At 42.3% G+C, this 27992-nt stretch overlaps 1 pseudogene; it reads right to left on the reverse strand.

Moving 5' to 3' along the window:
- Positions 1-8146: 8146 nt before the first annotated feature.
- LOC121186786 lies at positions 8147-27940 on the reverse strand (annotated as a pseudogene).
- Between the last annotated feature and the right edge of the window lie 52 nt (positions 27941-27992).

Below are 27992 nucleotides of genomic sequence, written 5' to 3' on the forward strand. Positions count from 1 at the left end.
CCACAAAAAGAGGGGTCCAAACCACTCCTAAGGCTCTGAAACGTGCTCCTAAACACTTTCTGGAGGAAAACTTTTGGCCTCTCACCAGCGGCGGAGCCAGACAATTTTCATAGGGGTGGCCAGACTGAGACCATTGCTTACACAGGGGTGGCTGATTTAATGGTGTTTCTTAGTCACTCACTCACTCACTTATACAGGCAGTGACTGCCATGTAGTAACTGTTTTTTTTTCCAATAGCAGTGACACGGTGAAACTGTTTCGACTTTCATACTGTTAACAGCCTCAATTAGCAAACTTTGCCATATCTGTTTCAACCCCAGCATAGCCAAGTTGTTCATAGCCTACATTAAGACAACAAACATTTCACACATAGTAAATCAAACTTACCTCCAACTTCTGGAAAAGGGGAAAAGTCCACTCTTCTTCACTGGAAATGCAAGTAAACAGTGCATAGATAATGAGAAGGGAACCCCAGGTGAACTTCAATAATTACTTCTTCTCCTGCAATTCTGTTGGTAGTTGACATTCAGGTTAAGTGCATTACTGCCACCATCTGTTCTGGTGGAGATCTACTCTTTAGAGGTGCACTTATATGGGGAAACTTCAAATGCTCATAACTCCGGAACCCTAAGTCCTAGAGACTCAATGGTGGTACCGTTGGACTCGGGGTACACACAAATGGGGGGCTAGGACAAGGTCCCATGTCTCTATCTTTCTCCCCTGAGGATCGGTCAAAGCTGACCCTGGTTGAAACACCAAGCCATGTACACTCTCAACAACCCTAAACACCAACTTCAGCTTGACAAAAAGTACCACAAAAAGAGGGGTCCAAGCCACTCCTAAGGCTCTGAAACGTGCTCCTAAACATTTTCTGGAGGAACACTTTTGGCCTCTCACCCTTAGGCAAATTTCCACTCTCCCAACTCACTTATATGGGGGATCTTCAAATGCTCATAACTCCGGAACCCTAAGTCCTAGAGACTCAAGGGTGATACCGTTGGACTTGGGGTACACACAAATGGGGGGATAGGACAAGGTCCCATGTCTCTATCTTTCTCCACTGAGGATCGGTCAAAACTGACCCTGGTTAAAACCCCAAATTTTCACTCTCCCAACTCACTTATATGGGGGATCTTCAAATGCTCATAACTCCGGAACCCTAAGTCCTAGAGACTCAAGGGTGGTACCGTTGGACTTGGGGTACACACAAATGGCGGGGTAGGACAAGGTCCCATGTCTCTATCTTTCTCCCCTGAAGATCGGTCAAAGCTGACAATGGTTAAAACACCAAGCCATGTACACTCTCAACAACCCTAAACACCAACTTCAGCTTGACAAAAAGTATCACAAAAAGAGGGGTCCAAACCACTCCTAAGGTTCTGAAACGTGCTCCTAAACACTTTCTGGAGGAACACTTTTGGCCTCTCACCCTTAGGCAAATTTTCACTCTCCCAACTCACTTATATGGGGGATCTTCAAATGCTCATAACTCCGGAACCCTAAGTCCTAGAGACTCAAGGGTGGTACCGTTGGACTCGGGGTACACACAAATGGGGGGGGGGGGGGGGGGGGGGTAGGACAAGGTCCCATGTCTCTATCTTTCTCCCCTGAGGATCGGTCAAAGCTGACCCTGGTTAAAACCCCAAATTTTCAATCTCCCAACTCACTTATATGGGGGATCTTCAAATGCTCATAACTCCGGAACCCTACGTCCTAGAGACTCAAGGGTGGTACTGTTGAACTCGGGGTACACACAAATGGGGGGGTAGGACAAGGTCCCATGTCTCTATCTTTCTCCCCTGAGGATCGGTCAAAGCTGACCCTGGTTAAAACACCAAGCCATGTACACTCTCAACCACCCTAAACACCAACTTCAGCTTGACAAAAAGTACCACAAAAAGAGGGGTCCAAACCACTCCTAAGGTTCTGAAACGTGCTCCTAAACACTTTCTGGAGGAACACTTTTGGCCTCTCACCCTTAGGCAAATTTTCACTCTCCCAACTCACTTATATGGGGGATCTTCAAATGCTCATAACTCCGGAACCCTACGTCCTAGAGACTCAAGGGTGGTACCATTGGACTCGGGGTACACACAAATGGGAGGGTAGGACAAGGTCCCATGTCTCTATCGTGCTCCCCTGAGAATCGGTCAAAGCTGACCCTGGTTAAAACCCCAAATTTTCACTCTCCCAACTCACTTATATGGGGGATCTTCAAATGCTCATAACTCCGGAACCCTAAGTCCTAGAGACTCAAGGGTGGTACCGTTGGACTCGGGGTACACACAAATGGGAGGGTAGGACAAGGTACCATGTCTCTATCGTGCTCCCCTGAGAATCGGTCAAAACTGACCCTGGTTAAAACCCCAAATTTTCACTCTCCCAACTCACTTATATGGGGGATCTTCAAATGCTCATAACTCCGGAACCCTAAGTCCTAGAGACTCAAGGGTGGTACCGTTGGACTCGGGGTACACACAAATGGGGGGGTAGGACAAGGTCCCATGTCTCTATCTTTCTCCCCTGAGGATCGGTCGAAGCTGACCCTGGTTAAAACCCCAAATTTTCACTCTCCCAACTCACTTATATGGGGGATCTTCAAATGCTCATAACTCCGGAACCCTAAGACCTAGAGACTGTGCCCTGGTGACTGCAACATTACAGCTTTGCACAGGATTCAACAAATCAAAGAGCACCGGCAGGTCATCCCCCAAAACCACTGGAAAAGGCAAGTTATCTGCAACTCCCACATTTAGCAGATAGCTCTGTCCTTGCACTTCCACATAAACATCTGCCGTGGGATAAGACTTCTCATCACCATGTACACAGGAAATGGGGATTGTCTCAAGAGTGCAGATGGTATTAGCTGGCACATATTTTCTGTATACAAGAGTCTGAGTACTGCCTGTATCAATCAGGGCTCTGAGGTTTTCTCCATTTATCTTTACATCAGTCGTTTTCATGGATTGGTTACCCTGAGGCTTAATGTCAACACTTTGTCGTGGTACAAAACACATTTGAGTGAGCTTAGCTGGATTCTTTGGGCACATTGGTTTAATATGGCCTTCCTGTCCACACAGATAACAAATGGGTGTTTGGCTAGAAGCCCTTGAAAGCACCTGTTGGTTCTCCCTTACCGGAGGCTTACCCACACCTGCTGATGACCTCTGGTGGTGTTGAGGGGGTGCAGGCTTACGGCTATTCTTCCCCGCCTTCCAGGTATGGTTACTCCATGGCTGATTCTTTTTCCGAGCAGCCACAAACACATCAGCTAGAGTGGCAGCTTCAGCCGCTGACTTTGGACCATGCTCTTTTACCCAAACCTGGAGTTCAGGAGACAACATTCTCAAGTACTGTTCCATAATGATTATTTCACCAATTTCTTGGACAGTTTTACCTTGCGGTTGGATCCACTTCCCGTACAGCTCTTTCAGCCTAACATACAACTCCTTGGGGCTCTCATCAGGTCTGACATCTAGAGAGCGGAACCTCTGCTTGTAGGTCTCAAGGTTAATATCATATTTTTTCAAAATAGCAGCTTTGACCTCATCATATTCAAGGGAATCATCCACATCCATATTAACATAAGCTCCTCTGGGTTTGCCAGTCAGGAGTGGAATGAGTCGGAAAACCCAGTCAGATCTTGGCCACTGACATGCTGCTGCAATCCTTTCAAATGCAATGAGAAAGTGTTCAACATCATCATTTTCTGTTAATTTTTCTAGTCTGGGTTCGTGAGATAATTGAACCTGGCTTGATGGATTATTGGCAGAGTAGTTGGGCTCCGATGAGCCTGCGGCTTGGGCCTGCTGGAAATCGTTACCTGAATCAGGAGTCTCCAAAGGGTGTGACACTGTTGAAGTGAGCTCTGGCACTGGAGTCGTACGAGCCTGTACTTCCTGCTGTAAAAGTCTGAACCGATTTTGAAGTGCTTCAAACCGTTGCTACTGCCGTGTAACTTCCTCCTTTCGTTCCATCTCCCGGGCCTCCTGCAACTCTTCCTCCCCGGTGCATGCCTTCACAAAATGGAGGGGAAGACAAAAAAGTAAAAAAAATGCCTGTGTCCTCAACTGGCTGATCCCACCGCTGCCACCAAATGTAAGGGACCAAGCTGGCAAGCACGAGGACCACAGATGAATTTCTTCAAAAAGAGGGTTTTATTTACCCCAAAAAAGATGCAAAGAAATATTTTAACCAAAATATAACAAACTTGGATCCCTAAAAGAGTTCAAACTAACAGAACTATACTGAAAGAAATACAAAGTCAAGTAACTGAACAGACCAACTGACAAACAGAAGACAAACAGACCTACACACTGATAAGGCCATTATCCTAACAAAAAGGGGGATTTACAAACAACAAACACGACAACAATAAACAAAACCAGACAATCAGCCTGTCAGTAATGAATATCTTTAACTACTAACTAAACAATCCAAATCAACAACTAACAGTCTAAAGAAATAATCAACTATACAAACTAAATCCCTAATTTCCCCCCATGATGTGGCATCCACTTGGTCCAGCCCAATATGGCCGCTCCCTCCATATAATGGCTGCACTTCTATGGGCAGCCCCTTTTGGACCCAGCCTCACAGGACACCACTCAGCAACACCAGTGGCACCAGCAGCAAAAGCACTCTCTGCACTTGTAACTCAAACAAACCAAAATTAGAATGAACCATTTAAACAAAGAGTTGACTGTACAAAATTTAACTAAATGGGCGCACTACAAATAGAACCAATTGTACTGTCAAAGGATGAATAAAATGTGTGTACTGTATTAACAAATCCCATGTGTTCATTTACTGTGTAAGTGCAGAGGATACCGACATTGCCATGTGTTGTGTGGTCACAGGTGTGGCCATCACACAACCACAACACCACAACACCAACTTAAGCTTGACAAAAAGTACCACAAAAAGGGGGGTCCAAACCACTCCTAAGGCTCCTAAACACTTTTTGGGGGAACACTTTTGGCCTCTCACACTTAGGCAAACTTTCACTCTGCCAGCTCACTTATATAGGGGAACTTAAAATGCTCATAACTCCGGCACCCTAAGGCCTAGAGATTCAAGGGGCCCTGTACACTCTTAACAGTTAACACCAACTTCAGCTTGACAAAAAATACCACAAAAAGGGGGGTCCAAACCACTAATAAGGCTCTGAAACGTGCTCCTAAACACTTTCTGGGGGAACACTTTTGACCAATTTTTGGCAAAATCCTCCGCTGAGGATTGGTCAAAACTGACCCTGGTCAAAACCCCAAATTTTCACTCTCCCAACTCACTTATATGGGGGAACTTCAAATGCTCATAACTCCGGAAACCTAAGTCCTAGAGACTCAAGGGTGGTACCGCTGGACTCGGGGTATACACAAATGGGGGGTAGGACGAGGTCCCATGTCTCTATCTTGCTCCCCTGAGGATCAGTCAAAACTGACCCTGGTTAAAATTCCAAGCCCTGTACACTCTTAACAACCGTAAACACCAACTTCAGCTACACAAAAAGTACCACAAAAAGGGGGGTCGAAACATTTTGAGGCCTTACTATACTATGACCATTTTTATGACATTTTGAGGCCATACTATACTATGACCGTTTTTTGGCCCATTTTGAGGCCATACTATTTAATTTACTATCAATAATAATGTAAAAATATGTAAAGAATTAATTACTTATGTATTTCTTATTTATATATAAATAATCTTCATTTACTCCACATAAATAATAAATAATAAAATATACAAAAAAATATTTAAAATTCAAATTTTAACAATATTAAACTTTCAGCTTTTTTCTTTTAAACAAACAATTCTCAGGTGCCTGTGCAGGTTCTTTGTGGAGCCGGCTCTATATGAAATTCTTTTCTTGCAGACACTACACTCTGCCCTTGTATTATCAGTATAACTGAAATGGTTCCAGATTTTGTTTCTTTCCTTGGTGTCACTCATTTAACTATACCTTTCTAATGCGTCAATGTTGTCTTTTCTTGTAGCCCCTAGCTCTCTATCTCTCTGCCCCTCCTGCTCTCCTGTTCATGTGCTACTGCTGCTGCGAGTGTAACTACCGCCCCCCTATTTAGTTATTTTTGTAGTTACAGTGGGATTTTGAATATGAAGAGTAATGTCTAGTGGAAATACAAGGAGTCCTGTGACAACAGGAGCTGTAACAGGAGTAACCCAAGGAATTGTAAAATTAACTTGCTCCTCAACAGCCTATATCAACTTGACTGTGACCTTTGACTGACATAACTTTTTCATGTTAAATAACAGCTTGTTTGTTTTAAACCATGCTGGTTCCATTTTTCCTGACCTTATTTTTTAACTGACAGAAGTACAGCTACATTGTTTTAAACAGACTCAAAAAAAATGTGTATCTGTCCTTTAATGTCAGAGGAACATACTCCAATATGTTTTGCCTGGACACTGTTTAAAATGACAGCACACTGAGAGTGAGCTGCCACAGTCAGTAGGTCAAAAGATCAGTTACAGCTCTGGTTTTCAGAAGCTAATGGCCATTGGTGTACACTGTTCAAATGAATCATAAAATTAACATACACTGCATTCTGTCTCTCTTTGTATCTTCTCCTTTCCATGTGTGCAGCAGTGGACAGCCATGTGAGAAGCACCTGCATGTGATTGGATACACAGACACCAACTTCAACAGTGGAGCCCCTCCTCCCCAGCCTAGAGACCTGGACCCGTCCTGCTCTCTCTTCCAGTGTTATATTACCAAGGAGGGTCAGGTGAGCTCCAGACCCCTGTGGATGTCAGCTGGTGGTGTGGGTGGAGGAGTATCAGGAGGCTCCCACAGGAGGCCCAGCAGCAGCCTGGAGGTGGGGGACGGTTTGCTCCTCCAGGAGCTGGAAGTGGCAGCTAACAGGAGGGAGAAAGAAGCGATCCTGCTGGCCCACTTCAGCATCCCTAACTGTGTGAGCTCTGAGCAGAGCTCAACGGTAGGAGAGGGTGACCTGCTGCTGGGAGAGCCAGAGCTGCCAGTCATTCTAGATGGGCGGGACGAGAGTGGCAGGAAACACCAATAACCACAATGATTTCACATAGAGTTGGAGAGCTGAGAGCAGCTGCTCATCAGATGGGATAACTTAGCAGACGCCATTGGTTTGATTCCAACTTAACATGGATAATATGCTGAACCACTTTGTGACTAAACACAGGAAAAGAAGACGTTTAGTTCACTGAGATCAAAGAATTTTAAATGACTTATAGGAAATGGCTTGAAGAAATGATTTCTTACCTATTACTGGATCAACGAAGTGTGAAGTTACTTTTTATAGTTTTAGGAAATAGATTGGGTATCAAACTGGTTCCTGATAAAGGAGCTTGTTTTGACTGACTGACACTGTCCCCCATGGAGGAATTTCCTAATAAATTCCTGATAATCGTTGTGACCCCTGAGCTTTTAGTCTCACCAGTTCCTCCTGGAGGAACCCGAGACATTCCCAGGACAGAGGTGTAGTTTTTTCTGTCGATTCTGGTTCTAACCATGGGGTCACCTACTGAATGGATGTGCCCAGAAAACCTCAAAGGGAACAGACCCAGAAGGCATGTCCCATGCCAGACATATGTCCTCTGCTGCAGCAGTAACAGGCGCAACTGTTAAGCACCTTAAAGAAAGATGCAGTTGTTTAATAAATGTTCCCTGTGTCCTAAATCACTGCACTGATGTTATAAATCCTCTGCGTTAAGATTAAGGGGAATCTGGAGATTAAACTGCTTAAACAGTTTACACTGTCAGGACTGAGGTTCTGAGATTAACTGAATACAATAAATCATAGTTAGACGACACTTGAAAAAAAAAAAACCCTTTATTTTCACTACACCTTAAATAAGTTTCAATAATTTAAATAAAAAAGTAGCTTTTGTATATGTATTAAGACAATCTGTTTTTTTTTCCTTACGGAGCCACAGCTTCAAATGTTTCTGCAGCTTGTAGCCTTATGTCTGTTTGTTATGTAAACATGAATTATTGCTAATGTTGAGTCTGCAACTGGTCTGGAACAGAAAGAAATGTCCATTGACACTGCCTGTCAAAGGAGAGTCCTTTCACCTGAACCAAGTCTCAGGCTGAGACACTGAGTATTGCTTTTGTTGTCTTTGGCTTCAGTGCACAAGTTTTCACTGGCCTCTACGAGTCAGATCTAACTGAGGGAGGGCTGTGATGGGGGTGGGGGGTCAGGAGTGGGAAACACCACTCCTTGTCTTTGAAGGTGTCTCACAATGTCCAGGATGGAATCGAGCTCCACACGGAAAGCCTCCAGCTCTCTGCTCTTTTCCTGAGCCAGATGCTTCCAGTGCTCCACCTCTGACTGCTGATTAGCCTCCAGCACCTGCCATGACCCACTAATCACCTGCAGGCACAGTTACTGAGGTAAGATGGTGGGGAGTAGGCTTGGTACTTTCAACACCATGTGACATTTCCAGGAGCAAGCGATGAGCAAATTGGTGGATTTAATTTTCATTTGATAAGCAAATGTATGGCAGTCTGTTTGTAAAACACTGTGAAAAACCAGGCAGGTTATGGGAAGCTCTGTGTCATAGCTTGTTGAGTTTCTGTAGAGAAAAAGCTCCAAAACGACCCCAAAAAGCACCTAAAAAATGACTTTTCATAAAGCAGCAAGCAATTACAGGGTAAAGGTAAAGGTCTGTGGCCTGGGTACCTGCTTCAGCTCCTTCTCTCTGTGCTGGTGTCTGAGCTCCATGTTGAGGATCTTCCTCTCCAGGCCACAAAGGAGTTTCACCTCAGGGCTCTGAGCTTCTTTAGCTTCCTTCAGCTCTTTCAGCAGTCTGGTCAGCTATACACAAGGTGGAAACAGTGACTTCATGTTAAAATGATAAGAAAAAAAAATACAAACCAAAATAATTAACTTTTCCCTCTTGGATCTAATGAAACATGATAATTCAGTGCAACAGATACACACTTATTTTGAAATAGAGACAGAGCACACATTATCCACTAACTGTAATCTAAATGCTGACCCTCTAACATTGTCCATTGCCATTTCTCCTCCTCTCCTCCATTCCTAGCTGTTCTATCTTCAGGGAGTTTTTTCTTGCCACTGTCGCCTTAAGTGCTTGCTCTGAGGTCAGACTCTGGGTCTCTGTAAAGAGCTTTGAGACAATTTTGATTGTGGAAGGAGCTATATAAATAAAATTGAATTGAATTGAAAACCTCAGGAACACCCATATCTGCAAATGCACTGGGTCCAAGTGTGAAGAGGTGTGGAAACACATTGCAGCTTTGAGTTACAGACTATAAACCAAAATACCAAATGTTTGGAAATATTGATTCTGAACGATCTTTCTACTTTAGACCTCTGTAGAAAAGAATATTCCCAGCTGGTGCTACAGCTGCTAAAATATGCTGCTAATACACTCAAACTCCCCCATTCCCTCACATTTTCTTTTTCTTACTTTACTTTCATTTAAATATGTTGCACATAGTGTTGTCATTTCATAAGCGCATTCTGATGTGTATCTGGTGCTTGGAGTCTACAGATTTTATTTTGCCAGAACATGTTTTTTTGTGTGAACCATCCCCAACTCTCCACCTCCTGCTCACCTGCTTCTGCAAAGCGTTCTCTCGGGTCCTGGATATTGCCAGTGCCTCTTTAGTTCCCTGCAGCTCTTTTAGTTGGTCTTGCAAATGTCTCATCATTATCTGCAGGTACATGTAAAGTTTAAAGCAACAGAAACATGTTCAGGATTTCATGATGTGGAAATGAGCCTGGTTGGTTAGTGATCCTCTGCTGTACCTCCTGAGTGTTGAGCTGATTGGCCTGTTCAGCAACCTTTGAGGACGAGTGCTCCAGGGCGTGGGTGATACGCAGCTGGTCTCACTCCCTGAGGTGCTCGGCCTTCATAGAGGACAGCTGCTCTGCAGATTGCTCCTTCAGCCTAAAAGACCACATTATATCCTGATGTCCACTCACACTGATGCTCTGCAGGAAAAACATCTACGTGTTCGCACAGAAGCTCATACCTGCAGAGCTCCTCCTTGGCTTGCGCAGCCTCAGCCTTTAACGCCTCCTTCTCCTGCTCACTCTGCAGCTGCAGCAGCTCCAGGCGCTGCCTCAGAGCCTCGCTCTCCTGCAGAACCTCAGAGATGTGACTCCCTGTCAAAGGGACACAACATTAAAATGAAATATCCAAATATCTTATATCTCATTCAGCTGTTTAGTCATTCTGCCTTTCCTTTTTAATGTCAGGGCACAGTATCCATCGAAGCATGTAAAAGCTGACCATAACAAAATGTCCACACCTGCAAAGACAGTGGGTTGGTAGGTCTTCTCATACTGAGCAGCTGGGAAAGTTTCCTCCACTCCACATGTCTCTCTCGCAGTAGCAGAGCAGGGCGTCTTTGTTGGGCCTGGCTGCCGTTTCGTCTCTGTAGAATGGGTTTCTGCTCGTGGGTTGGGGATGGACAGCATGCTCCTCCTCTCCTTCTGCAGCCTCTCCACGGTGCGGCTCAGCTCCTGAATGGTTCGCGTTTTGGCAGCAAGCTCGTGGTTCAACCGCTCTATCTGAACTCCGAACGCTGCCTCGGTTTGACGCTGGTGTCGGCTTGGACTCGGCTGGACCTGCAGGGGGAGGGGTTTACAATCAGGTTGCACGGGCAGGTAAGATTTGGCTTTTGCTTAATCCGATTCAAGTCAGAAAAAAAGAATATTTATAGTCATATTTCTCTCAACCTTTTCTCTCTAAAGGTTGTGTTTAACAAACCCTTCATTGTCACACCACAGACCAGCCTGTAACAGCGTGCTAGAGCTACTGTAACAGTTTTTATTAACCTACCTTGTTTACGAGCTGCTGCTAAAGAGACTCAAACTGGCTGTGAAGGGTTTTTTCTTTCTCTTGGTGGGTTTCCTCCGCCTGCTGTAGCTCCTCCTCCAGAGTTTGAACCTGTGACATCCACGGCTTTGTCTCAGGTGCTGAGTTTGCTGCTTCAACCTGCTGTTTCTGCTCCAGCTGCTGCTCCAGCTCTGAGATCTGCTGCTCGTAGTGCAGCTACACAAAGACTCTCATGGAATTTATTTTTCATTTTTGTGTTATTATTTTATCTCATTTCAAACCTCCACGCCTTTTGCCCACTCTATTGTGCTGTAGATATAAGTGTAACAAAATGCTGCTTTGATAACACTAAAATATTTTAATTGTTGAGTAAACACTGGCAAGTTACTACATCACAGCTCAGATATTACAATGTTGACAAAATGTACCTTCACTCTGTGGAACCGTTGTTCCATGGCCCTCAGACTGTGTTTGGCCTCTTCATCACGGTTCTCCAGCTCCGCTTCCAGACGCTGAATCCTCCGCTCCAGCAGAGTGGTGATGCGGCCGGGCGGAGACGTCTTAGCGGCGTCGGCGTGCTCCTCGCCTCCAGCACTAGCTGCGGCGTAGATAAGAGCAGGCAGGGAGTTTGGGTTTCTGTGTCTTAGTATCTTCTCCAGCTCCTTCACCTGGTAAAGAGAGAAAGACTCTTTAAACTATGAAGAGACATAAACCTGTGAGGGAGGAGGGGCTTGTTTGTTTGTTTGTTGTGAGAAACCTGTCTCTCCAGGTCCTGCATCTTCTTTGTTTCCACCGATTTCTCTTTTGTCTTTCGGGGCTGCTCGCTGCTTCTTTTGCCCACCTCCATTTTCAGTTTTTCCACCTGAAATAAGGACGACCTGTTATCTCCAACACAGCACACAAGGTTAGACTGAGGACGTGTAAACTGTCTTTCAGCTCCACATTATAGCTGATAGCACAATGTTTCTGCTCCTTTTACAGCTGGTGATGACAAAACACTACAAAATGCATTTGTGTTCAGCAGGCACTGGACCCACACACACTGTCCCAGCACTCTGGAAAAAAACAAACAAACAAACAAACCTAAAAAATACACTGTTTCCCTGCTTGGAGCTCAGATTAATCCAGTGTTGGATCCCAGGCAGTTTGCATCCAAGCAGAGGAGGAGCACTGATGGTGCTGTTAATTCCACCAAACATTACGTCTTGTACAAAGTGAAGATTATAGAGAGGAAAGAACACCAGTCACTGCAATCACTCTATGAGCCTTTACCTTCTGGGAGATGGTTTAAGGTACCAAAGGCAAATCTTAACCGATACAATAACTCAGCCTCTACTGTATCTGTTTGATGCTGAGCAGGTGTTGGGACAGTGGGTTTTTTTTACAGCTTCTGCTGAAAACAGCTGCCCGAGAACGGTGAGACTGAATCAGAACAGTAGAGTTGTGGGTCAGACAGTTAAACAATGAACTGACACTCACCATAAAGCTCCATAAAGCAGGAGGGAGCTGCAGATTCAGGTGGTGATTCTCACTACGAGAAACCCCTTTTACCTGTTACATTGTTGTTAGGTAGGAAGCTGGTACGCTGATTACTCAAATGTTCAACAGCAGACAAGATGTTGTGTCGGTCAGGACACAGGTAAAGAAGTACAGGATTTGGAACGGTGCTCCAGCTGTATTTATTGCTCTTTGATGTTCACAGCATCACAGTAGTCTAAAATAAGCAATAAAACAGCATTCAGCTAATTCATCAACACACACACATTATACCGCCTCATTAAATGCAACTAAGGAGCACATAAAAAATATAAACAACTTAACATGGGCTCAAATAAAGTTCTACATCAAACATACAACCTCCTCTCATTTCCCTCTTTCAATATAACGCCACATAACTTTACTGTTCACATAGAAATGAACCGACATGTAAATACACGAGTGAACTTCATGCAGCCTTACGACGCCGCGACGTGCGGCGGACAAATACACAGTGCTAACTAGCATAGCGACTCGGTAATAAGTAAACAAACTTAACGATACGACACAGCAACACTCACGTTTCATCAGCGACTTGAAACTGGAAACATCAGCGGCTGGAACTGCAGGTACTATCAGGATTATGTGCGTTATAGACTGACTATTAACTATCGAAGTACACTGCCCTCGGATTATGCGCGTCCTTGTCGCGGCAGAACAGGGACGTCGCGCGATGACGTCAACGTCGCATCACGTGATCGCACACGGGGGTGCTGAAGCTTTCTAACAATTGTCATACAGCTATTTGAAAAAAATAATTAATCATAACTGAAGTACTTCAGTATGTTCAATCAGTTCCATTCAGGGAGTCCAACTGAGTCCAAGACTCATCCTGGGGATAATGAAAGCAAAGAGGATGCACCTGACCATGTTCTCAAAATTTCTAAAAGCACGTTTTCACTATGGGTTACTGAGTGTCTACTGATGGGCAAAAACGGAAGTTTTATTCATGTACAATTCAATCTACAACAAAATAAAGTGTTCAAAAAGTTACTTCCTGAAGCCACTGTATTCTTTTTTCCAACCCTACACATAAACACTATGAACTGACGTGATAACCCAGTGAAATGAAGACTTTGTATACCTTATCCTGAAGGTAAATGAAATGAGAATTAGTATATAAACATCATGTGACTGCTCAGCCTCACCTGCTCTTTGAGCTGGTTTATCTCTGCTGTAGCAGCCTTCAGTCTGCCAGCGTCTCCGTCCAGCAGCTCCTGGTTCTCAGCAAACCACTGCAGCTTCTTCTTCAAGGCCGACACTTCCTCTCGGTGCTTGTCCTCCAATACACGTATCTCACAGGTCTTATCACCTGGCACATTTAGGATGGATACACGTTGTACAAAGATCACTTATGCACACACAGTGTGCACAAAAAAAAAGGGTCTTATAAAAACTGGGATCTGCTTCTAATCTTTTAACATCCAAGTTTTCAGTGGTCATTCCACCTCTAGCCCTGTCTTGTATCCAGTCTTACCTGAAGTGGAGATGGCCTTGGCTTTAGCCAGGTCTCTCTCTTTCTTCATCAGCTGCAGGTCTACCTCCAGAGCCTGCTTCTCCTGTTTCAGTCTGTGAATGTCCTCAGACAGCTTAGCCTCATTCCTCTGCACACAGACACATATTTTTATAAGAGATAAGTGATGGGGCTGAAACAGATTGCCATTCAAACAGTAATTCAGTGATAGTGGGACTTACCTGAAATGTATGTATTTGAGCTAACAAGTCTGCAATGCGTTGAGTGTGATCCATCAAACAGATATTTCCCACAGGCCTTGGGGTTTTACGCAGCTGCTCCCTGGTAAACCAAAACCATAAAAACATTTAAAAACCATGTGTAAAGTTTCCTAATTGGGCCAGTGTTCATTTTGAATGGAAATTTTTATTTTGTTGACACGTACAAACAATAATGTACCCTGAACCCACCTTGTGAAATCCAGCTCACTCAGCAGCCTCTGGTTTTCCTTAAACATGGCCTCCTCGTTGGCTTTAGTCTTTGCCTGCTGAGCCTTCAACTGCGAGTACAGCTTCTCATTCTCCTGTAAAGTACCTTAGTTTTACTGTGGTATAACAGTGCAAACATTAAAAAAAACACAAGAAGAAAAAGAAGAAAACAAAAAATGTATGTGGTGCTTCGAAGCTGTGTCCTGTTCTGCCGGGCTTCGGTTTATCAGGATGCTTTTTACTTTACTCGCACCACTCTTTGATTACTGTGATGATGGAAGCTCCTTAGTGATCACAAACTCAGCACGGTCTCATTAATCTTACTTTCAGTGTGTGACAATGCTCGAGATCTAGTCATGTGATAGTAACATGATGAGTGTTCTTGTTGCTGATCATACACCTCACTGTATTGGTATTTCATGATGGATAAGAATCTAAAAGTCTAAAATTTTTTTTGCACAATGCTGTATACAACCCCAGAAAGTTATTTGCCTGAATAACCTACACTACAAAAACTATTTTCAGCTATTTGAATTTCACCACTGTTAAACACTTGTTTAAAAAATACCATCATTTTGACTTTATTCTAAGGGTTGTAAAACAGCGACGTCACACGCACAGGAGTCGCCCTGATCCGTGCTGAGAATTAGAGTGGGAAGCTTCATAAAAGACTTTCAGTCACAAGGTTGTTCTGCAATCATAGTTTTAAGTTATTACCCCAATATTAGTATTGTGTTCTATTTCTGCCAGTAGATCCCGATAAATCCTACACTAGTCCTCTAAGGACAGACATGAGCACTGAGGACAGTCAGAGTAAGAGAGTTCAGGGAGACAAACCTGCTGGTAACCTTTTCTTTATGTATCTGTCTGTGGCCTCAGCCCATCTCCTCCTCTGACTGGTTCCTTCTGCACTTCGTAGCTGAGGAGTCAAAAAAAGAAAAAACCAACAACACAGCTTATTTATTACATATTGATGTACCACTGCTACTACAAGGGATGACCGGCCACTTTTGTTGTATCTGATTCAGAGTTCTTCAGCACTGACCATCTGCAAATCTGTCTTTCAACAAGCAGCAGAAGCACAGTGTGCCTGCAAAACACAGCTGAAAATAGATGCAAAGCTACTATCATATACATATACTATCAGGGCTTTAGTTATAACCTTGTTTACGTTCCTTTCCTTGTTTCTCAATCCTTAACCCTGCATTTTTATGAGCTTTGTTGAGCTGTTATGTCCTGTCAGGTGTGTGTTTCAAACCAAAGTCTGTAACACCCACACTAAAGTGATCACACAAAACATCTCCCTGAGCCTAACTCCAGTCTCAACCATCTGTTGCTCTTTCAGCTTCTACCGTAACTCCAGCTTTGCCTTGGCTGCATGCTTTGGGTCACTACTATATGCTGGAGTCATAAGTCACGTCCAGTCTCAGGTCACATCCACTCTGGAACAGATATTCTTCAAGGACATTCATCATTCCCTCAAGATAAGGGCAGAAATGGCAGTTTTATCCATTTAAAATTCTATTCTATAAATCTACGACACAACAAAGTGGGCAAAATACTTGACTGAGAGTCTCACAGGTGGTTGTGCTTTAAAACGCTGACAAATATTGTGAAAAAGTGGCAACAGCACTACAACCATTCACTGTTGGATATTCACCCTTGGGGATCCTGCTACAGCTAAACCTGAGAATGAGGTGTTCTGAATGTTGATAATTCATAGTCCAACTTACAGCAAATAAAATAGTCTACAGCCAACTGCCCCTGCACTAAATCACACAGTGTGGTAAACACACAATATGTGACACAATATGAATTGAAGGAATATTTTTAAAACAAACAAGTAGCTGATTCATATTTTGTTTTGAAAGTTTGTGTGTTGTGAATGTTTGCGCACCTTGCTTTGCAGCAGGTAGTTCTGCTGTCTGAGGGAGTCGAGCTTCTCTGCTCCTCCTTTCATCATTTGTATCTCCCTCTCCTTCTGAGCCAGCTGGACTCTCAGCTCGTCCACCAAAGAGCTGCCCTCATCCCTCTGCAAGTCAGACATCAACACCAGTATCAGATGAAGTAACATAATACTGTTACACGATGCAATCGTTCAGAAGGATTCAGTAGCGCAGCAACGTTCACATGATCGTTCGCTGGCATCTCACCTGCAAACACTGACAGTTAGGGCTGAGTGATGAATTTAATTCATTTGATTACTTTGCATTTGCACTTTAAAAACGGAGTTATTAAAATGTATATATACAGGTTACTTTTAATCTGTCATGAATCACGACAGTCTCGCAAACTCTGATGAGACTGTCTCCTCGTCACACTCTAAATACTGTGTCCCCACCCTGAAAAACAGAAACAGTGATCCTCCACATCATCTGCATGGATCACCAAGCGGTGAGAATACTGAGTATATACTGTCCTGATTATGTAAACTAAAAGTTTGGGTTTTTTTAACCGTTCCAGTGGTGAGTTAGCATTAAATCATGTATGTAGTTATTAAATCTGCACACTGACAATATTTTTGCAGGGATTTCATATTTTAAGTATTTTCTTACATTGTTCTTCGGAGGACTGTGTGTCAGTCTGGTGTCCTGGTGACTGCTGGTGTCTATCTGCTGCTGGAGGACAGCCACTAAGGACTGAACAGATGCCACCAGCTCACTGCTCACCTTTACATCTGCCTCAGATAATCAGACAAAAGTCATTCAGTGCCTTTACATAAAAAAAAAACACACACACACTGACTCCAAAGCTCCACAACTGGCTCCTGCAGGCACGCAGGGCTTCAGAAATCCAAATCAAACTTCAATGGCAACTGAACATAAATAGGATAAAAAGAATTTTGCATAGCTTTAAAGCACAAGAACAAAACATTAAACAATGAAATGTGCAAGAAATAAAGGGGTTGAATATTTTGTATAGCATCTGTATCATGGTATAATATATAACAGTATCATCAGTATAAGACAAATCCTCATCTTGAATTATCAGAGCAGTTTTGGTAACTTGATGATCTGGGTGTGAGGGTCACTAATAACCTGAGTAGTCATCTTTTTCTTGGCTCTTCGCGGACTCAGCTTTTGACGGACTCTGTGGAGAACGGGTTTTGGCTGTAGCAGCAGCTCTACTGGTCCCTGATGACTTGGAAGTTGCTGCTGTTCTCCCCTCTATTTTTCTGCCTCTCCTAGGGGCCACTGTGGGCTTCTTCACTGAAGATGTAGAAGGGTGAGAAATGGTGGAGCTACGGAAGGCCTGGGAAAAATGTCCATAATTATTATTATTAGTAATTAAACCATGGTTAAACAATACTGTAATTAAATATTTTACAGAAAAAAAGGTTTTCTTGCTTCAAAAAAAAAAAAAGTTCATTGGTACATATTGGTGTTGGTCCAGCTTCTAAGTATCTAAGCAGCATCCAAGCCTATTTTCAGCCAATGTCACTCTAACATTAGATAAATTTGAACTGTTTATGCTCTACACAATTAGCCTATTCTAAGTAACGGTTAATTTTCTAATATATATATTTATATAATTTTATGTTTCCATAATGTTATCTGCTGAAACGGAGAAGAGTGTGAATTTTGTCCCACCATTTGTTTCCTAACGTTGCCAGCCTCAGACGACATGTAAGAAGAAGACTTGTAGTGATCCTCCATCAGCCTGTCCACTTCCTCTCTGATGCTCCATGTCAGGTCATGGTTGGGATGGTCTGAGGAGCTGGATGGGTGGCTAGTCGGTTCCTTGGCTCCCTTTATTCCCACGACAGGGTCAGTCTTTCCTGGTTGCTTCACTTGTGACTCTGTCTGCACTTGGGAAAGTCCTTTCCAAGGAGCAGCATGTTTTCTCTTGGTCAAGTTCCACAGCACTGTAAGTAAAACTTGTGTTACTGTTGTAACTTTCTTTTAACTAAATTCAGGTTTGGAGCTGAAAGAAAGGGTTTTTTTGAGGCACTACACTCAACAGTGTCCCAAAACAGTTTGCCCCCAATTCTGAACCCCGAAAACATTCTTTCTATATGTCTGTACAGGATGTTGACCTTTTCTTTTGCCTGTGGGTTTAGAGATGGCAACAAGTGCATTCGTCAGACTCCTTTTACAAAGGAAGAGCTTTTGCAAGAAGGAGATATACTAAAGGTCCCGCAGGCCACCCTGAAGAAAAACAGAATATGTGCCCTGAAAGTCTGCTAATGTCACTTGCTAATTAAATACTGAACTTTAGCCAGTGTTTTCAGCTTCTGGTTCTAACTCATCTTAAACTGAAATTATATCCAAAAAAATCTCATTCACAGACTTCAAACTGTAAAGTCTTGGATACATCTTGAATTTGAATTTCAGACTGAGCAAGGCCCTGGGCCCCTTTTTATGTGGACAACTGAGTTATCCAGATTAGACTGCTGATGATTTGACATGAGTCATGATTTTTCTGGTTCTTTGAAGCTGAAAGCTTGAAGGTCCAACCTGCAAAAGTGCAGGCTTGCTGACACCTGCAAGAGTTTGTATGGTACACACAACAAACACAATCCAGACACTGCAAGCAAAAAGACAAAGGCTCAACCAAGTGCATAATGTCCCCAAATCTGAAAATCCACCAGTCTGAGATACTTGATGTGAAAACTGGACCAACCTGTGAATGATCAAAATAATGTTTTGTGATGTGCCATTTTGAATAACTCAAAGATTTAGTACTAACCAGATAGGCTGGAGGGTGAACCCTCTGATATGGTCCCTCTCTGGGCGGATGGGCCTCATCAGCTCCTCTGCAGTGGGTAGATCTAAATACAAACACGTAATGATTATTCCACATAGTTCACTCCGGTCTTGATGTGAGCCACGTAAAAAACTGAGCACAGAGGATGTGGCCTCTTTCTGAAGCTGCCTCCTTCAAAGAGTATGGCCCATAATGCTGTGACCTTTGGACATCTGAAAATCTACCATGCTGAACCTGTGCCTTCTCCCCAATCATACCAAAATCACAGTGTTGTTATGGGCTTCCACACAGGCTTTACGAGACCAAAGGAAGAGTCTGAAATTAACAAGTACATCTATTTCAACTCAAATAACAGTTTAAGTAACAACTAGAAAAGGTAATCATGCTACAACTGGGGGAGCTGGTGCTTTAACTGGGAAGCAGCTTTTGTAGATGCATCATTCCTGCTGTTAGAGTAGTGAATTATACAGACAGACAGATAGGGACTCCACCATTCCCCCAAATACTGCTGGTGTCAGTGTTTGACCTGATTCATTGGTAGAAGAAGGATGAAGAGACTGTGTGGCACGTTGAAGAGGGAAGGATGGAGACACGGATCTGTGGATCCTTCCTTTCTCTTCCACAGATGAATAGTGGTGATTAAAGTCATCTGAATCCTCCACAACATGGATCTGTCTGTAGGCCTCATGAAGAGCCTCCACTCTGAACATATGAGGGGCCTGTACAGGAAACAAATTTAATGCGCTCTATCAAAGACAATCCAAGATGAGACAAAAATGATGCAGCGGGATCATTAAATCCCCCTCGGATCAGCATGATAAGAAAGAATATTTAAAAAAAATGACATTTATGTATAAGTAATCTGCAACAGCAAATATATAAATATGTTTTAAGAGAAACAATACACAACCTAAATTATGTTTTCTTTAAGCTTCTTGGGGTTATCTGGGTTATTTACATTACCACAGTTCTTTGGGTAGTGTAGGTGAGGATTCAAACTCACACCTAAGTGTGTCAGAAAGGGCAGAGACCCCCTCCCCCTATTAAAAGGGCTGACACTACACGCTGACAGTCATTCAAACAATAATTACTGGATGTATGACTGTCACTTCTTCCTGGCTACACACAAGCAAAGAGTGGTTATGCAAAGAACCCAAAGGTCTCTTTCACAGCGATCTTTTCATGTCGTTCACTTAAATAATTTTTTCCATAATTTTTACATGCTTCACATGTGTGGCTCTTAGTCCCTCAGGCTTGGATCAATAACAATAAAAATCTGAGCAATTACCGCAGGGTTCCCAGTCCCAGTGGTGTAAAGGGAGCCACACTGCTCTGCATGGCTCCCTTAGTAATAGGGCTAATAACAGGGCTCCAGCAGATTTGCTAATAAAGACTGATTTCTGTGCATTTGATATATTCACTGTTTTAAATGGAATGCAAATTTCATGTAACATAGCAATCTACTCTACTTCAAGAGTACTCAAGTGCAGTGGTTGTCCACCTCTACCGTGTCAGCCCTGTGACTGACCTTCGTCTCTTACCTGGTGTCAGCTGTGACAGGCTTAAGCTCCACCGCAAAACTCAAGTATAAGTGGGTACAGCTAATAGATGGAATGAATGGACTGCAAGACTTCATTATATTGCCTGCTGCCTATTTTATTCTACCTATTATTATACTGAATAACATTATTCTCTTGACACTATTTCTTTTTGTTACCTCTGTCCAGTGACCCTGCTCTGTCCTTCCTTCTGTCCTCTCCATTGGTGTCATCCAAAAAATCATACAGAGAAAGTGAGACAAACATTAAGTTCGAGTGACCACTTTTAAGTCATACTCCATTATATGGCTAGCTATAGGTCCACATTAACTTCTTCAAATAAGTTTAGCTGTGAAGTTCTAATAAAAATAATGTTTATTTATACAGTTAATTTGAATCAATAGTAATCTGACATTTGAATGAGTTTATACACACAATGTTGGTAGTGAGGTCACTATTACTATTATTACCATGGTGAATTAACAAGTGTAGTGTTGTTTTTCTCTTACCTTTGGAAATAATTGGAGACATCTTAGGCTTCTGAAAAACAGATGCAAACCATGTAGAAATCTAGTATGTCAGTTTGTAATGTTTCAAAATAAAACTTGAACTAAAACACTGTGATTATTTGTTTTCAGAGCTGACCTCTGCTTTGTACCATAGACTGTATAAGACATGGACGTAGCACCCGAGACGTCACCCATTGGTTTCGGGGAGTCCAAACCATGGGCATTTGAGCTGCGCCATCTTGGATTTGAGTGGGAGTGTACTTTCCATATTTGGCGAAGAGGCGATTACTCTACTGGTCAGCCGGGGTCAGAGAACCCGGCCACTTAGCTCGGAGCAACAGAGCTAGCCTAAGGCTAATCAGCTAGGCTAACAAGCTAAGCGGCAGCTACACGCAGCTACATCCACCAAACGACAGTCCCCGAGTCCGACCCGACTAGCTCGACCCCGTGTAACCGCGACTCACAGCATACAACAGAGATCATAATGTTGCTGCTGTGTTTTAAACATGACTGTTTCAGATAGAGAGGTTTTAGATGGAGCTGCAGGGTTTGGTGGAGTTGTGGGGGGGGGAATTTATTTCTAGCCTATTATTTAACTGTGAAATAATCATTATTTCATATTGATAAAATATATAAAGTTAAAAACATTATTGTTATTATTATTATTATTATTGTAGTTGTTGTTATTGTTGTCATTATTATTCATGATAACGATAAAATAATGATGATAATGATAATAAAATATTAAAATGTTTAATATTTACCAGTTTTCACCACTGCCTCCACCCACTATCCACTAACAGTTACAGCAGCCGCTTACTGACGGAGCTGCTCTGTCCATACAATGTCGGCCTTTTTAAACAGAAAAATGAGACGAAATAAAATTGTAGCCTAGTATTCCCGCAATAAACGGACTCTGAGAGCACGGAACACACCGCAGCAGTGTTCCTAACATTATCCGCTCCGATCCTCTATCTGTATCAGCAGCGACCATAAATCGGCAATTAGCTCATAAGCCAGCGGCAAAATGTTCCGGTACTAATTAGTGCAAACATTCTGGTAAAATGGTGAGAAATTTACTTACCGAAAAAACGGCAACACAAACTCCTTAGACGGTCGGTTAGTACAGTCCACACTACAACAAGCCATATTGTCACAAAAACCTATCCGAACATTGGCAAACAAACACGGACACTGCAGCCCCTGTCAACCGCTGGAGGTAGCCGGAGGCCTCTGGATGTAGCCGCCTAGCCCAGCCGATGCTTTAGCAAAGAGCTAACTGCCAGTTCCTGTCTACGGGCTGTCACTCAACGTAAACACGCCCCAATTTATTAAGCCTAAATAACACTAAAACGGTTGTGGTATAAAAAAATTCACCCCCTCACAGTGTTCACGGAGGTGGAAACTATCAATAGAGACCAAAAACAAAAAATGTACCAGGCTGTAAATATGTTTTTTTAGGCTGTAAAGTTAGCTATTTTAACATGGGGTTCAATGGAGAATTGCTCACTTCTGGAGCCAGCCCCCAGCGGCAGCCGAGGAACTGAAGCTTTTTGAATGCGGAAGTGATCCTCACTGCTGAAACCTACAACTCCCCCCTTGCTTTGTATCAATCTAGCCAATATCAGCATGGTGAAGTCCAAAGATAAATGTACTTCTATCATGTTAAGTGCTTTCACCAGTTTCATTACAAGGAGACCATCTTTGATAAAGATGGTTTATAATCTCTCTGTGTCACACAGGGTTCACACAAGGGAATTTTCATGCTCAAACTTGGATTATTGTTTAAATGACAAAGACCACTGTCTGACTTTTATCATTATACATTCAACAAACCTCCTCCTGTGGCTGTTTCTCCTCATCCTCAAAATCATCACTGTAGTGTGGAGAGCCTGCCAAAGCTGAGAGAGAAACGACCTGATTAAGTCACACAGAGAGACGAGGAGTGGGAAAAAAAGGTTTCCCAGTGGTTCCCTGCTCTTACCTGGGGAGGTTCTAACGGTCTCTGTCCCTCCAGCCTTCTGTTGACCACTATCACTCTGCTCTGGTGCTTCCTCAGCTTTCCTGGGGGAAGATATCCATCCTCATTACATTACAGTGACAGGGCAAAGTACCAGCCACCACATTAGATACTCCATAAGCAAGCACAGGGTCTGTAATTATGCTATTCCAGTGAAGTTTCAATGTAAACTTTTAGCACATTGGCCAAGGGCTGATGAACTTGTAAAAAGTTAATTCAAGGCATCATTCAAACAGGATTAAAACTACAGAAGGTACAGGGTTATAAAGGATTTATCAACATATTCATGCACCTCATTAACCATACTAATTGCTCCATTTGTTTAGCTATTGTAAATTCACAGAGGACATTCATAAAATATGCTTAACTTGTTCAAAGATTAAGTTATTTACCCAAAGCAAAGAAAAACTTTAGGTAACTGTGGACAGTTAGTTCTATTCAACTCATGATTTTAGTTTTTGTCTTAAGCTAAATGAATCAGCAAAGGCATCAATTCTGCAGCACTAGATTTAGATGAAAACACATGTCACATTAACCGGCTCCTTATAAGCTGTAACAGTCACTGACAACCAACACTGAACCTGCAGCACTTTGATTCAGACAGTGGGTTTACTCCACATTTGTCTCTCACACTCTCCACACTCTCGACGTTCTCACTCACATGAAGTCGTTAGCCATCTTCTCTTCTACCGCTCTAGATACTGTTCAATAACTCCTAGATTTTGACACTTATAGGTGAACCCGACCTGAAACTGCATTAATAGTTTGCCTATGGTTCCATGATACTTATTACTGATTATTACAATCAGTAATAATCTGTCAATAACCAAACCTGTTCATACCACAAGCACATTGCACAGCAAGCCTGATGGGTGCACAAAGCCATTCATTCTGCTAATCAGCTTCAAAGAGGAAACCGTGTACTGTACATTGTGAAAGCAGGCAACATGAAGATGCAACAAGAAAACACTGGTGGAATGAACAGAGGAATACAGAAACAAATGTCACATTCAAAATGAATAATCAAGCCTCAAGTATGAAGCATGATAGGAAAACAGCTGACTTCTTCCATTGTGTTATTGTTACCCTGACTCCTCTAAATTTATCTCTTAGTGGGTGTAATAACAGACCAAGGCCATTTCCATACCTGAGGTTAGTACCAATGGTGGAACTAGTTGAGTCCAGCTCTCTGTTCAGTTTGGAGTAATCTATAGTTGATGAGGCTCCTGCTTCTAGTCGTGCACAAAAACTTGCTTTCTCTTCTTCTTCATCCAGAGTTTCCAAGCCCATGCTGGTCATGTTCACTGCTGGTACCATCACTGATTCTGCACACACACACACATATCACAAGAGCACAAGTGGAAACACAACTGTGATAGTTCTGAACTGAAAAACTGACAATCTGCATGAGGATAAATGAGGAATGGAAGGTGCAACGTCTGCTGTGCAAACAGGATATGAACACCAAGCAGAGAGACTGAGACCCATAAGGCCGCTGTGTACGTCCATGACTTGCTATTTGGAATCGTGTTGTAAGGCTCTTACACACAATAGTTCTTCTCTCACACACTAGTTCATATGAAGCATGCAGGCAAGCTGCTCAATCCAGCATCATATTTCTATTCACTGTGGTCTCACCCTCCGTCTCTGTGTTGATGCTGCTGAGAACAACTGCTTCTAGCCCTTTTTCCTTCAAAACAGCGTCTCCTGGATCCTCATCCTCCTCGCGAATAGGGTGAGACTTCCTCAAAGACTTTCTGAAGGACTTCCCCGAACCCAGCAGTCCTAGAGAAAGGTTTTTGTTAGAGGACATGAGGACATGTAGTTATACAACATCAGTTTATCTAACTAAATCGAAGATTATCATCAACAACTACAAATACACAACTATCAGCCAATCATGTGGCAGCAGTGCAATGCAAGAAATCATGCAACACAGGTCGGGGACTTCAGTTAGTGATCACGTCAAACATCAGTATTATGGGTCCACGTTTATGTTGAGATGGCTACAAAATAAGACACTTGTTTTCATTCTAAAGCTAATGGCTCCATGCTGCCACCCAGTGCGCTTCAATAGTCAGTATTCAACAAAACTGAGTACCACACAGTTGTAGCAGTCATAATAAGGCACAGGAAGAGCTGTACTACCAATTCTGTGGCACTTCTGTGGATGTTTTTGACTGAACTGAAGATAACTGTACAAGAGCTTTCCTGAGCAACTGACTCAGGATCCTTGCAGCTCCTCCTTCATGACATCCAGCTTCGCGCTGCATAAGCCACTTTATCATTATTATTAGCAAAGCAGTGTAGAAAACATTCAGCTTTAGCTGGTTAAAATGACATCACCAGGTGTACGTCACATCAGCTGTCACTGATTAATGTTAACTCTGTGTGTAACTTAGTGACAGCCCTAAAGTTAAATCTAAACTTTATTTTTTAAACCATAAACTTCAGTATTTGAGTTAAGACGCTGGTAAAAAAGAAGATGTGTGAGGTAAAGTACAGCTGTGCTATTTCAATGTGTCAGATACATAGACCGTTTACTCATCATTTAAGTAACCCAAATATAAGTAGAAGAAGAGAAGAAGCAAACTAAAACAACTAATCGTTCCCATTCTGAGGTTGAAACAAAAGGCCAGAAAACCTCTAAGCATCAATGATTGTGCCAAAGTCAACATCTTAACAGTTATCAACATGTTTTTGTTACAAACAACCAAAAGGTGCCAGCAGCAAGTCACATCTTACGGCATAAAATCACACTTGTATGTTCACCAAATCCAAATAATGGTAACTGCACAGCACCATACCAAACACACATCAGTGTCATTAGAAATGTAGAGGGATGTAGTCTGTAGTAGAAAGTGCAGTCCCAGAAATGCAGCTCTATCATCAGTCTCCCATTCTGTCTTATTAAGTATTAATAAAGAATGATGTCCATCTGCTTGTGGAAGGAATACATTTTAAGTTATATATTAACTCTCAGTTGTTAACTATCTTATATTGAAGCGTACATTCAGACTCTGCTATGTTTTAACCTACACAGATGGTATTGTATTATAGCTCCTGAAAACTCTGCTTCACATTTTTACTAATTCTCCATAATATTATATATTCATGACTGGATAAGCAACAATCACAGTAAAACAAACATCATTAATTATTAAATTATTAAAAAACTCAGTTAATCTTCTTGTCGGGACTGTGCGCTCTATTTAAACAGATCTGATGAAATATCAGATTGTGATTTAAATGTCTCGGGAACAGAAGGACATGATCATCATCACATTCTTCCAACATCCCGTCCACATCAAACCAGTGAAAAGAGACAATGAAAAAAAAAAAGGAAAGTTCTAACTTTGGCAGAAAATAGAGCAAGTACACTAATTTCAGATAGGGATGCAAACATTACACATTTAGTTATCCTACAAGAATAACAATATGTCTGCATCCAAACTGTACATACTGTATTTATAGCAAGAAAAAAAGGAATTCTAATGCAGGTCTCTCTCTCTGTCAAGATATTACCTAGTGAGCCTTTGGCCTTTATTTTTCACTTTAGACAATAATTAACCAAAATTATAAAGAGAATGTTAAGACAGTTTAGTTTTGATGTTATGTTAAAGATATCTATGTATTTTGCTGCAAATAGTAGCAGCAATAGATGAAGCAGATGAACTAACAGATGAAGTTAGCGAGCTAACCAGCCAGCCCCGGCCCCTCTCATCTGATAATAACCGCTTTGTATCTCAAGAGGTTTTAGTGATTAACTGTGGTGTCCAGTTTGTCCTGTCCATGTTGTCCGTCCCTTTCTCTTTGACTGTGTGTAAAACTGTCATTGTCACTCTAACAATAACCACAGAAAACAACCTACCTGTTTCACACACTGCAAGGTAAACCTGTGTGGAAATCATTATCCCCTAATCCATGCAGGTTTGGCAACATGTTAAAGCTGAGGTTAGATTTATCCATGCTATCCATCAACTCCATCAGCTTTCTGGTAATATGCTGCCCCCCATTTATTTGGACTATTAATTTGACAGTTGGCCTGTTGGTTCTGACAGGGAATCAGGTTTAAGTCAGAGAGATGCCCTCAGGATAAGACTGTGCTTTTTACACAATGAAATCCTTTGTCTTCATCTCTGATGTTAAGCACTTATATGTCTGTCCTTTGAAAAGACCATTATTGTGGCATCTCTGATATTTGCCAACATGGTGAAGACAGTATAGCTAGCTGCTGTCCTCTCGGCTCCACAGCTTTGCTCAGCTGCTGCTTAGATTTGGAAACTCAGCTATCAGACAAACAGTGATCTTAAGTAAAGTTCTGCTAATAATTCTTTTTTTTAAGGCTTACAGTTCTTTTAACTCGTAGGACAGTTGGAGTTGATGTGGACTGGACAGATGCATGCACATGCTTTCATGGTCACTCATTCAATTGAAGCATATTATTGTGTACAGACAAATGATTAATATCACTCATGCAATTCACACAACTCTTATGTGATCACATGATAATCCATGATCAGTAACACAGTAACCAGTACAGACTGTACCTCTTTTAAGAACAGCTCAAACTGTTCATCCAGCTCCGTCAGTCTGTGAGACATAGTGATGTTGTCCACTCCATCAATCAGTGGGAACCCACACAACTAAACATAAAGAGAGATGTGTTGAAATTATGAAATTGTGTTCATGTTAACACTAAACATATATTAGAATTTAAGGTTTATGTTCTACATTTTTAAATATAAATAGTTTGACAGCTGTAAATCAACATAAAGGTTCAGATAAAAGTTCATTCATGGAAAAAGTAGTTTGACAAAAAAACCTCTTGGTCTACTTACTACCTTTTCTGCAGTGTTCAATCACATCGCATGGTCTTCTCCAATGAACTGAGTTTGTTCAGCTGTTGTGAATAAGACTCTAAACTGA

The sequence above is a fragment of the Toxotes jaculatrix genome, chromosome 9 (assembly GCF_017976425.1).
Source record: "Toxotes jaculatrix isolate fToxJac2 chromosome 9, fToxJac2.pri, whole genome shotgun sequence".
Taxonomy (NCBI): Eukaryota; Metazoa; Chordata; class Actinopteri; family Toxotidae; genus Toxotes; species Toxotes jaculatrix.